The sequence below is a fragment of the Cervus elaphus genome, chromosome X (assembly GCF_910594005.1).
Source record: "Cervus elaphus chromosome X, mCerEla1.1, whole genome shotgun sequence".
NCBI classification, from domain to species: domain Eukaryota; kingdom Metazoa; phylum Chordata; class Mammalia; order Artiodactyla; family Cervidae; genus Cervus; species Cervus elaphus.
Window position 1 is genome coordinate 131,281,770 of NC_057848.1, and position 11,936 is coordinate 131,293,705.

At 42.3% G+C, this 11,936-nt stretch overlaps 1 non-coding gene across 1 annotated transcript; it reads right to left on the reverse strand.

Moving 5' to 3' along the window:
• Window positions 1-7,720: 7,720 nt before the first annotated feature.
• TRNAE-UUC lies at window positions 7,721-7,792 on the reverse strand. Its single transcript has one exon. It is a non-coding gene; the product is annotated as a tRNA-Glu (tRNA).
• Window positions 7,793-11,936: the final 4,144 nt, after the last annotated feature.

Consider the following 11,936-nt stretch of genomic DNA (forward strand, 5'->3'; position numbering starts at 1 on the left):
ATTAGCGAACTAGATCCCACATGCCGCAACTGAGTTTGTATTCCACAACTAAAAAATCTAAGGAAGATGGAAGATACCATGTGTGACAACTAAGACTCGGTGTAGCCAAAAAATAAATAAATGTTTTTTTAAAAAAATTTATGCGGTGAATACATGTCTTTTGGGCATGCCTTGATCCGGTGTGTTTGTGATTCCTGTGCCAAGCAACACTTCACCCTTGCTCTGGGATTTCCTACTTCCAGAACTCCCTCTTTGAAGTATCAAATCTTGGCTCTCACTACTCAGGGGGAGAGTTTGGACATCTCTCTATACAAACTTTGTCAGGAAGATGGGATTTGGTCAGGAAAACAGAACCACTCTATGGACTGCAGGAAACCAAGAAGCTGAAGGCTTGCATGATGTGGGGAAGCTGAGGGAGTGAGGGTCTGTGGGCTGAGGCTGGAAGCTTGGAGAAACAGTCACTGAAGCCTCTGGTACAAAGCACTGATGATTCTCAGAAGTCCTCCAGGGTATTAGCACAATTGCTACACTTCTCAAGCGAAAATGGCTGAACCAAATGATCTCTAGGGTCCTTTCCAGTTTTGAGGTATGCTGAGTCTTTAACAAGGTCCAGAGAGCATCCTGGGTAGAATCATCAATAGCAAGGAAAATGTGAAAGGCTGGGGAGCTTGACGACTCTTAGTTGAGTGACAAGAGCCCCTGGCATACTGGCCTGTGAATGAGAAGGCAAAGACCAGTGTTTCTACGGTTTTTCTCATAACTCTGGCTTTCCTGATCAAACCATCCCTCCATGCAATCATGAGCTGTCTTTCATTGGTCCAGCCTCCTGATATTTGTGCTGTGACCTGCCAATGAGGATGTGTTCTCCTGCCCCAGCTGACTGCTCAGTGCTGATTCGTGAATGGTGGCATTATTCCCTGCGAGCCTGGAGGGGACAGAAACATTTTTGCTCCCTGGGTCTCCTTGACCAATTGACTTAACCAAATGCACAAGGATCTGGGACAAAGACCCATACCTTCCTTCCCACTTAGAAAATTAGCCCATCTTTTTCATACCTCTTCTTCAGTCAGCCTGTTTTACTCACCTCACTGAATCTGTTAAATCTCCCTTGTACATCAAGACATTGTGAAAGGCTTACTTGCCTTCAGTCATGTGCTTTTCAAAATGTGTTAATTATGTATTACTCACTGAGCATGCTCTGAGCTGTTGCTGCTAATTTCATCTTATTGGACTGGGGAGAAGTTACTTGTAGCAGTTACGTAATCTTCAGACTTGCTGACAGGGAGTTTAACCACCATAATATACTTAATTGGGGGTCCTCAATTTTGATTTATTGTCCTGATGAAATCAAATCCTTCTGGTATTTTCATCCTTTAGTCAGATAGTAAAGGAAGTCAGCATTTTCTTTTATTTAGATGTTCAACTTCTCTTCCGCAGACAAATACCATTGAAATATTGAAGTAATAATGATGGTCTAAACAGAGAACTCAACGTTCTTATACTAAAGATTAATGGGTTTTAATATTTTATTTGTCAAAGTAAACCATAGAGCATTATTTCATCTTCTCAAATTTTAGTCTCAGAAAGGATGCAGTTTCAGTACTCATATACATGGTGAAATTTATTGATCAGAAATGCTATCATTTCTTCGTAGTTGCCATAAAAGGTTTGATTATCAAATAGACTGACATAGAACACTTGACAGTTCTTTTTTTATTATACACTGTAATTAGTCTTGCAACCAGTCTTATTTGTCAATTTAAAAAAATGAGTCAGTGAAACATACAGTTAAAACATGGTGTGATTCTATGGCATATAGTCATGACTCACAGTCCAGAACAGGTCCATGCATAAACCAACTTTGCTTTTGATTAAATGCCAATGCATGTTTATACAGCATCCTTTAAGTACCCAAGGAAACCCTGTATTTGAAGCTGAAATGGGTATACTACCACTTTGTCTTTTCAGCAGCATGGGTCAATTGCTTTTGGTCAAATACATTTTTGGTCCCAACTGTATAATCAAAGCAATAATGAAATGAGGCAGTTTTAAAATATGTCCATGAAGCCTTTGGCACCCTTCCCAGGTGGGTTCTATGACCTCTCCACCCGAATCTGTACCGATGTTAGAGACTCATTTATAATCTGGAGAATCAGAAAAGTGATTCACATAACTTTTGAGGCAATGCAATGTCTACTTGGTTCTCTTGGGGCACTTGCTGTGGCGGAAGCCAGGTGCCATGTAAGCAGTCCAACCCCTCCTGCTGTTGAGGCCACTTGGAGGTGCTTCAGCTGACAACCCAACTGAACTCCCAACCAACAACCAAACAGCCAGATGTATGAGTAAGTCATTTGGCACATCTAGCTCAGTTGAGCCTTTAGATGACTCCAGTTATTGAGACAGTCCAACTGAGCCCTTCTCCAATTCTGTGGTCAAATAGTTTTGAAGAGAATTCTGCATCTTAGGAGATTGAAAATGCACATTGTAACATAAAGGCTCTGATAAGTCCTGCAATACATAAATCTAAGTAAATTTAGTTCAAATTTATTTAGCCATGGAACCATTTTGTCTTGAGACATCTATTAGGATTTGATTGATAAAATTAACACTCTAATTAATACAGTTTTCAATTATAAAATTTTTCAGCTATGTGCTTAGTCATTCAGTTGTGTCCAACTCTTTGCGACCCCAAGGACTGTAACCCACCAGGCTTCTCTGTCCACAGGGATTCCCTAGGCAGGAATACTGGAGTGAGGTGCCATGCCCTCCTCCAGGGGATCTTCCCAACCCAGGGATCAAACCCAAATCTCTTGCATTGCAGGCGGATTCTTTACTGTCTGAGCCACCTATAGCTTGGGACTATAGCTTGGCTCAGAATTTAGCAATAGAGCCTGTTGCAGTTGCAATTGTTAATTAACTTCATCTTGATGAAGAAATCAAACTTCCATGGGGAGGGATGAATAATAGGGATGAGTTAAGGATCTGAAATATTGTATCAGAAAATAAGTCTACTGGTTCAACTGGAAATTACACACAAGGCAGGGAATACATCAGTAATCATCAAGAAGGAAGTTCCTTCTGGATAGGAAAACAATTGGGTTTTAAAATGTCCCTTTGTTCTGCTTCTTTTAGTGGTCAGAGGAGTGGCAGAAATTCCTGGCTGGGTCTTCAGTTCAGTTCAGTTCAGTTGCTCAGTCGTGTCTGACTCTTTGTGACCCCATGAATCGCAGCACGCCAGGCCTCCCTGTCCATCACCAACTCCCGGAGTTTACTCAAACTCATGCCCATCGAGTCGGTGATGCCATCCAGCCATCTCATCCTCTGTCAGCCCCTTCTCCTCCTGCCCCCAATCCCTCCCAGCATCAGGGTCTTTTCCAATGAGTCAACTCTTCGCATGAGGTGGCCAAAGTACTGGAGTTTCAGCTTCAGCATCAGTCCCTGGGTCTTAGAGCAAATCAGTTTATCCATCTCCTTACCTACATTCCTATCCATCCATTTTCATTCCTTTCACTTGAAGAGGTAATATTCATATAACATAAAATTCACAAAGAACAGAGTGATATACACTGACAACTCTCCCTCCCACTCTGTCTTTCAATTACAGTGTTTCCAGTTTCTTATCTCTCTTTCCCAGGATTAACTTAAGCATATAGAAGCAAATACATATATATGTCCTTAAAACATATAGTACATACTATACATATTGTGTTCTGCGCTTTGCTATTTTTCAAGTAAATATACATATTTACAGTAAACTAAAAAGCCTCTTGATGAAAGTGAAAGAGGAGAGTGAAAAAGGTGGCTTAAAACTTAACATTCAGAAAACAAAGATCATGGCATCCAGTCCCATCACTTCATGGGAAATAGATGGGGAAACAGTGGAAACAGTGGCTGACTTTATTTTTAGGGGCTCCAAAATCACTGCAGATGGTGATTTCAGCCATGAAATTAAAAGACGCTTACTCCTAGGAAGGAAAGTTATGACCAACCTAGACAGCATATTAAAAAGCAGAGAAAAAAAAAAAAAGGCAGAGACATTACTTTGTCAACAAAGGTCCATCTAGTCAAGGCTACGGTTTTTCCAGTAGTCATGTATGGATGTGAGAGTTGGACTATAAAGAAAGCTGAGCGATGAAAAATTGATGCTTTTGAATTGTGGTGTTGGAGAAGACTCTTGAGAGTCCCTTGGACTGCAAGGAGACCCAGTCAGTCCATCCTAAAGGAGATCAGTCCTGGTGTTCATTGGAAGGACTGATGTTGATGCTGAAACTCCAATCTTTTGGCCACCTGATGCAAAGAGCTGACTCATTTGAAAAGACCCTGATATTGGGAAAGATTGAAGGCAGGAGGAGAAGGGGATGACAGAGGATGAGATGGTTGGATGGCATCAGCCACTCAATGGACATGAGTTTGGGTAAACTCCAGGAGTTGGCGATGGACAGGGAGGCCTGGCATGCTGTGGTTCATGGAGTCACAAAGAGTCGGACACGACTGAGCAACTGAACTGAGCTGAACTGAAAGTAATTCCATATCCATACACGGTGAGTTTCCTTATTCTTATTTTTCCCATCTCCACTTAATATTTCATTGTATGGATGTACCATAATATAATTAACCAGTCATTTATTGGTGTCTTTTCCTGTTATAAACAATGTTGCAATGAATAAATTTGGACATGCATCACTTTGCCTGTGTGCAAACGTATCTGAGGATAAGTGACTAGACATGGACTCACTGGGTCAAATGTTGGCAGGTGTTGTTGGCGCCTGGCCCTGATCTCTTTTATGGGACTGGTGTATCCATTCCTTAGCTGCTTCAGGTGTTGGCTTCTAAAAATCTCACCTGTGCTTCCTTTTTCTTTCTTAATGTTAACTGAATTTTATTTTTTTTGGCCACATGCAGGATGATCTTAGTCCCCTGACCAGGGGATCAAACTCACATTCCCTGCAGTGGAAGTGCAGAATGTCAACCTCTGGACCACTGGGGAAGTCCCTCACATGTGCTTTCTTTTCTGGGGAACTGCTGTTGACTGACAGTTGCTACCAGGCCCACAGATGTCCTGGAAGTTACAGGTCCTTCTGGGGCCAGCCCCTGGCCAATGACTTACAGATGTGTGATTATCACAAGCCAGTCTCCTTGTCTCTGGGCAGAATAGACTGTGGTACAATTTCACTCAAGAGCCTCTTGTGGGATGGGGCTGAGGCTAGGCAGATCTTAAGCCACATCTCACCCTATCCCCTTCCCCCGCCATCCTACTTCCCTTACTCCTCTGCAGATTTCTTCTGAGAACATTCCCTGAATAACTCATCTGTACAAGAAGCCCTGTTTCAGCCTCTCTTTATAGGGAGCCTAGTCTAAGACAAATGTTATGTGCACATCTAATTTTTTTGTTGTTAAATCACATTTTTTTAAAAATTAAGGTGAAATTTACATAACATAAAATTTGTCATTTCAAAATATACAATCCATTTAGTGTATTCACAACATCTTTATTTCACCATCATTTAGTGTATCCACACATCTTTATTTTACTGGGTATAGTCCCAAATGATACTATACCCAGTAAGCCATCATATCCCTCAGCCCTTGACAACCAACCACTCTGTTTCTGTTTCTATGGATTTGACATTCTGAACATTTCATATAAATAAAATCATATAATCTGTGATCTCTTGGTGCACATGTAATTTTTTAGATAAATTTCATAGATATTGTTCAGTTGTCTCATAGAGGTTGCACCAATTTAGGTTCATCCTAGCAATGTAAGAAAGTGTTAGGGAAAATTTTATCATCTTAATTGCTCATCAAGTATTAGTGAAAGAGTGAATATATGCTGTGTCTTGTTTTGGTGTTAGTGTATTTGGAGCAGTGTGTGCATGCTAAGTAGCTTCAGCCGTGTCCGACTCTTTGCGATGCTATGGACTGTAGCCCACCAGTCTCCTCTGTCTATGGAATTCTCCAGCCAAGAATACTGGAGTGGGTTGCCATGCCCTTCTCCAGGGGATCTTCCCCACCCATGGATTGAACCCATGACTCTTAAGTCTCCTGCACTGGTGGGTGTGTTCTTTACCACTAGCGCCATCTTGGGCTTCCCTGATATCCTGGTGGATAAAGAATCTCCCTGCAGTGCAGGAGACACAGGAGAGGTGTGTTCAATCCCTGGGTCAGGAAGATCCCCTGGAGTAGGAAATGGCAACCCACTCTGGTATTCTTGCCTGAAAAATCCCTAGGACAGAAGACCCTGGAGGGATACAGTCCAAAGGGTTACAAAGAGTTGGAGGTGACTGAGCACGAGCACATCCTATTACCGTATTTGGAGCTGTGTATCCCTAGTTTTAAAAATGTGTTTGTTTCCAGAGGAACTGGGACACCTGTCTGTGTAAAAGGTTGTTTCCATCTCGATGGCCATATGACCACTGATCTCATGGCCCTTTCACTTGCTGTGGGTACCAGGGAGTGCTGAAAAGTAGATGATGGGGAGGGCCATGGCCAAAGGGAAAGGATAGGAAGGGTTAGTATTTTCTAAGATATAAGAAAATGAAAGGTCTCAATTTTTTAAATCAAAAAGCACAGAATACCTAGATGGGAGGGGAATATTTGGGATTCACAGGGAGATTCTGAGTCCAAATTTGACCAATGCTTTTAGAGATTAAGTGGTCTAACCTACAGTGTGGTTTGCATAAGCCAGAGGAAGCCTGCTGTGGGCTTTCAGATCAGCACACTTGAGATCCAATCCCAGCTCCACTGCCTTCTAACTCTATGCCCTTATCTTTCTGAGTCTTGGTTTCATTTTCAGTAAAACAACAGTAACAATAATAATACCTATCTTGCAAAGTTATTATGAAAATTCAGTGTGGTTGGTCCCAAGTAGGGGTTATATAAAGAGTATTGAAAAGGTAGTAGAAATTGTGGTTACTATTATCATTGAAGAGCTCTCCTCAATTATAATGCAAGGTTTCAGAACTACAAAATGTATTTAGTATATGGGAAGCCCCAGGAGAAGGACTCTTGGGTCTACACTTTTCAACAGCCCCACTTTTCACTACTTATTCACATCATCCTATTCCAACTGTTTTTATAAAAATTTTATTTATTATTTATTTTTTTGGCTGCACAGCAAGTGGGATCTTAGTTCCTCAACCAGAAATTGAACTTGCATCCCCTGCAGTGGAAGTGCAGAGTCTTAATTACTGGACTGCCAGGGAAGCCCCCCAATTCTTTTTCACTAATGAAGGTTCATACTCCCCTCTCACTGTCTTCATCTCCCATTTCATTCAGGGACTGGCATAAACAGCCAATAAAAGAAAGCCAGAGTGCATGGGTGGCAGGGTTTTCTATGCTGGTAAGTGTTTGGGAACCCAATGACCTGTACTCAAGAGGAAAGGCTGACCACCTGTATAGCAAGGGGTTTCAATGGTGGAGAGTGTTCCCATTTCCACTGAGGACAACATAAAAGGAAATGGAGATGCTGAAACAGAGGGCGTTAAGATGGACTTAAGCTAGCTCTTCAAAGACCCTCAATGCTAGAAGTTTCCACCCTGTGAACACGTTGCCTCTGAGTTTATTTGAATGTACTCCAGCTTTATGCTTCAGTGTTGGCTTTGTATTATCTAAGCCACCCAAAGGAATTTCCACACAGGATACAAAATGCACACATTATAGAACAAAGCCAAGGATTTTTTTTTTTTTTCACTGCACCTTGCAGTTTGCAGGGTCTTAGTTCCCTGACCAAGGATTGAACTTGGGTCACAGCAGGGAAAGCACTGAGTCCTAACCACTGAACCATCAGGGAATTTCCAAGGATTACTTTTTTAAAACCCTCATTATGTTTAAAATAAATTTGGGGGTACATTTCAAATGCTCCTCTTTCATTATATTCCCCACTATTGTCCTGCTCATAAATGTTGATGTTGTATAATGAATAGGGTTGTGAACCACTTTAGTCTGGCTTGTTTTGGTGGAATAAGGGGTGCTTTTTGAGAAAAGAACATTGGAATATTTGTTTAAGAAAAGTTTATGCTGAAAGAATTTTCTTTGCTTTGGAAAAATAAGAAAGCCAGATCTGTTTTGAGCCTTTTATGTTAGGTAATAGTTTGAGAGTATGTCTTCACATCTTGTAAAATAATCATTGCATAAATTATTTATCCTCTTTTCCAGAATAAAGTACTTCTGGGTACCCACACTTGAGAGAACTTACAGATGCCAATTAGGGTGGAGTGTGCTTTTAGCTTTTTCTTCCCCTTTCTTCTGCAGTAGGGAAGGCAGATTGGGTAAAGGGCACGTGCTCCAGGATCTAGGCTGTCATGTTGCACAACTGCAAAAGACACTAGTAATTACATGGTATCCTACATGAATAGCTCCCCCTGGAACTCAACATGTAATGTAATGATGAGCCCTGGAATTGTGCACCACTTAGTAAAGTCCACATTTTGCTTCCCAATGCCACTTTTGGAGTCTTGCCTCATCTCGTGTCTCTGGGAAGCATTGTCTACAGTCGAAGCTACAACAACTTGAGGTCAATGTTGTCAGAGCAGAAGCTGGCAATCAAATCCAGCTTTAGACACTATCCTTCCTCTGAGCACCGCTGGTGTGTGGACATGATTAAGGTTCAGTCCCTCATGGTCCTCACAGTACATGGGGTGACCCTTCAAAGGCAGGAGATTTTGGTCCTCTGGTCTATGGATATGGTGACCATATTTTTCCAAACAAAAGTCAGGACAAATGGTCTGGCAAAGGATTATTTATGGTCTGTGAATATATTTTAAAGGAGTCTTATAAATAGCTTTTAGTGATTTATGTGACAAATCATTGTGTAGAAAAGAATGAAACTCTGAGATGAATGTCGTCTCAGGAATTTTAATGTACACTTGCTACCTATAATATGAACAGCTACCATTTATTGAAGGGTTATTATTAAAGCTTCAAACTAAGTGCTTTACAGAAGTTATCTGATTTTTCTCCTCAGGAGAACTCTAGTCAGTGGGCACTATCAATCCATTTTATAGAAGGGATAACTGAAATCCTGAGATGAGAAGTAGCTTACCATGGTTATGTAGGTAGGAAGTGGTGGAGCTAACATTCTTACTCAGCCTGGCAGGACCCATTCTCTTCAACGATACAACACAACGCAACACTGCTGCTGCTGCTGAGTCGCTTCAGTCATGTCCGACTCTGTGCGACCCCATAGACGGCAGCCCACCGGGCTCCCCCGTCCCTGGGAGTCTCCAGGCAAGAACACTGGAGTGGGTTGCCAGTTCCTTCCCCAATGTATGAAAGTGAAAAGTGAAAGTGAAGTCGCTCAGTCATGTCTGATTCTTAGCGACCCCATGGACTGCAGCCCACCAGGCTCCTCTGTCCATGGGATTTTCCAGGCAAGAGTACTGGAGTGGGGTGCCATTGCCTTTTCCAACACAACACTAGCTCTCCTATTTAGCTCTTCTATTTAATGAGGGCTTTTTACTCTTTATATGATGGCTTTATATGAGGGCTTTTTACTCTTTTTACTCTTCTATTTGGGTCTGGAATGTCGCAGAGGACTGTAGTTCCATCAGGCCACGAGATTTATAACTCTCCCTTGTTGGTGGAGAATAAGATATTCCTTATCTCCTGAATTTAGTTCAGGACAGCAAACATTTATTAAGTATCTACTTGATAAAACCCATAGGATTAGTAGTTCCAGAATATAAAGGTTAATAATACCAATACCACACTCTTCCTATGCTCAAGATGACTGGATTAGCGGGAAAAGGCAAGCACACAAACAACTTTAATATGAGGCCAACCATAATAAGTGAAATATTTGAGAAACTAATTGCTGTGAGAGTTTCAAGAAGATAGAAATTAAATTGGACTAGGGAAGATTCCTATAGGAATTGGCATTTAAGTAAGGCACTGAAAGATTGTAAGGCTATCATGGTTACTATGGTTGTGTTACAATTTACCCCCAAACTTAATGGCATTAAACAATCATTTTACTCTGTTAAAAAATCTTACGTTCAGGAATTCAGGAAGGTGTCAGCTGAGCAGTTCTTGCTTAGTGTCTCTCAAGTGGTTACAATCATATGTGACTAGGGCTGCAGTCATCTAAAGCATGGAGTGGCTGGATATTCAAGGTGGTGCACTTACTGGGCTGGCATTAATGCCATCTGTCAGTGAGAATGCAGCTGGGACCTCCACTGGGCTGCCACTGGAGTGCCTACACAGGGCCTCTGTAGCATGGTAGTCTCAGGCAGAAGTTGTGTGGACTAACCTTGGAAGTCACCTTCTATTGGTAATGAGCAAGACACTATGGTCAGCTCAGATTTAAGGGAAGGGGTCATGGGCTCCATCTTTTGATGGGAAGAGGATCAAGGTCAAGTTGTCAAAGAGAATGTGTAAACTGCCATAAGGGTGTGGTGAGTGGAGGTGTGGGCAAGAGGGCCTTCTAGTCAGAGAGAACAGCAGAAGTAGGAAAGAGGTATGTTTAAGGAATGGCAAGTTGTCTTATGTAGCCGGGGTGCGGAGGATAATGAATTGGGAGAGATAAATTTGAAAAACTATTTTGGGTCCTGTCCACAGAGTACTTTATAAGCCAGAATGCCAAATCAGGATTTATTGAGAGGTAAACAAAGAGTTGGACATGACTGAGCAACTCAGCTGAACTGAACTGAACCTAGTGATGACATTAGGAGCATGGCTTTGGAGTCAGGTAGAACTCTTTCTAGATCAACCCTTTACTAGCTGTGTGACCTTGGGTGAATTCCTTACCCTTCCAGAGACTCAGTGTTCTTAGCTGTGAAAGAAGAAAATTCTAATGTTGTTGCAGTTTTGCTTTATAAGATAGGAAGATGAATGTTAATCACTTAGTATATAATCAAGGGTGCCAATTATTATTGCACTGATAATAATAAGGTAGCCTATGAGATTGCTGGGCTTCCCAGATGGCACTAGTGGTAAAGAACCCACCTGCCAATGCAGGAGATACAAGAGACACGGGTTTAATCCCTGGGTTGGGAAGATCCCCTAGAGAAGGGCTTGGCAACCCTCTCCAGTATTCTTGTCTGAAGAATCCCATGGACAGAGGAGCCTGGCAGGCTATAGTCCATAGGGTCACAAAGTGTCAGACATGACTAAAGCGACTTAGCATGCACATGAGATTGTTTGAGGATAAAGTAATATGATTAAATTTGTCATTCAGAAAGATTCCATCAGGTAGCTCATAAGCCTGAAGTCAGGAAGACCAGTTGGGAAGACAAGATACTAAGCTGGTTAAGAAGCCATGAGAGGCTAAACCGGGGTGGTGATTTGGGAGGGCTTAGAATGACAGGATGTTGTGGAGACAGAGGTTTTATTTGCTGGCTCATGGACTACAGGGTGAAAGAAAGGGAGAATCTGACTTGGGTCAGAGGTCAGAGTGCAGGTCCTGCTAGTGGGGAGGCTGGAAAGATATCCTTGGTGACAACCTGGCTGTGCTCTCTCCTTAGCTCAGGGGTCTTTTGAATTGAGAGTAAGTGAAGCCAAACCCTGGCTTGCCAGGTGGTGCTAGTGGTAAAGAAGCCACCTGCCAATGCAGGAGACATAAGAAATGTGGGGTTCGATTCCTGGGTTAGGAAGATCCCCTGGAGGAGGACGTGGCAACCTATTCTACTCCAGTATCCTTGCCTGGAGAATCCCATGGACAGAGGAGCCTGGTGGGCTACAGTCCTTGGGGTTGCAAAGAGTCGAACATGACTGAAGCAACTTGGCATGCACACACACGAAGACAAACCCAGCCTCTGTATCCCAACACTGAAATTTAAATCTTGAGACAAGAGTTTTGGGTGAAGCAGAAAAGTGTTATTGCTTTGCCAGGCAAAAGGGGCCACAACAGGCTAATGCCCTCAAAACTGTGTGTCCTGTAACCCAGAGGGATGGGATGGGGAGGGAGGTGGGAGGGGGGTTCAGGATGGGGGTCACAT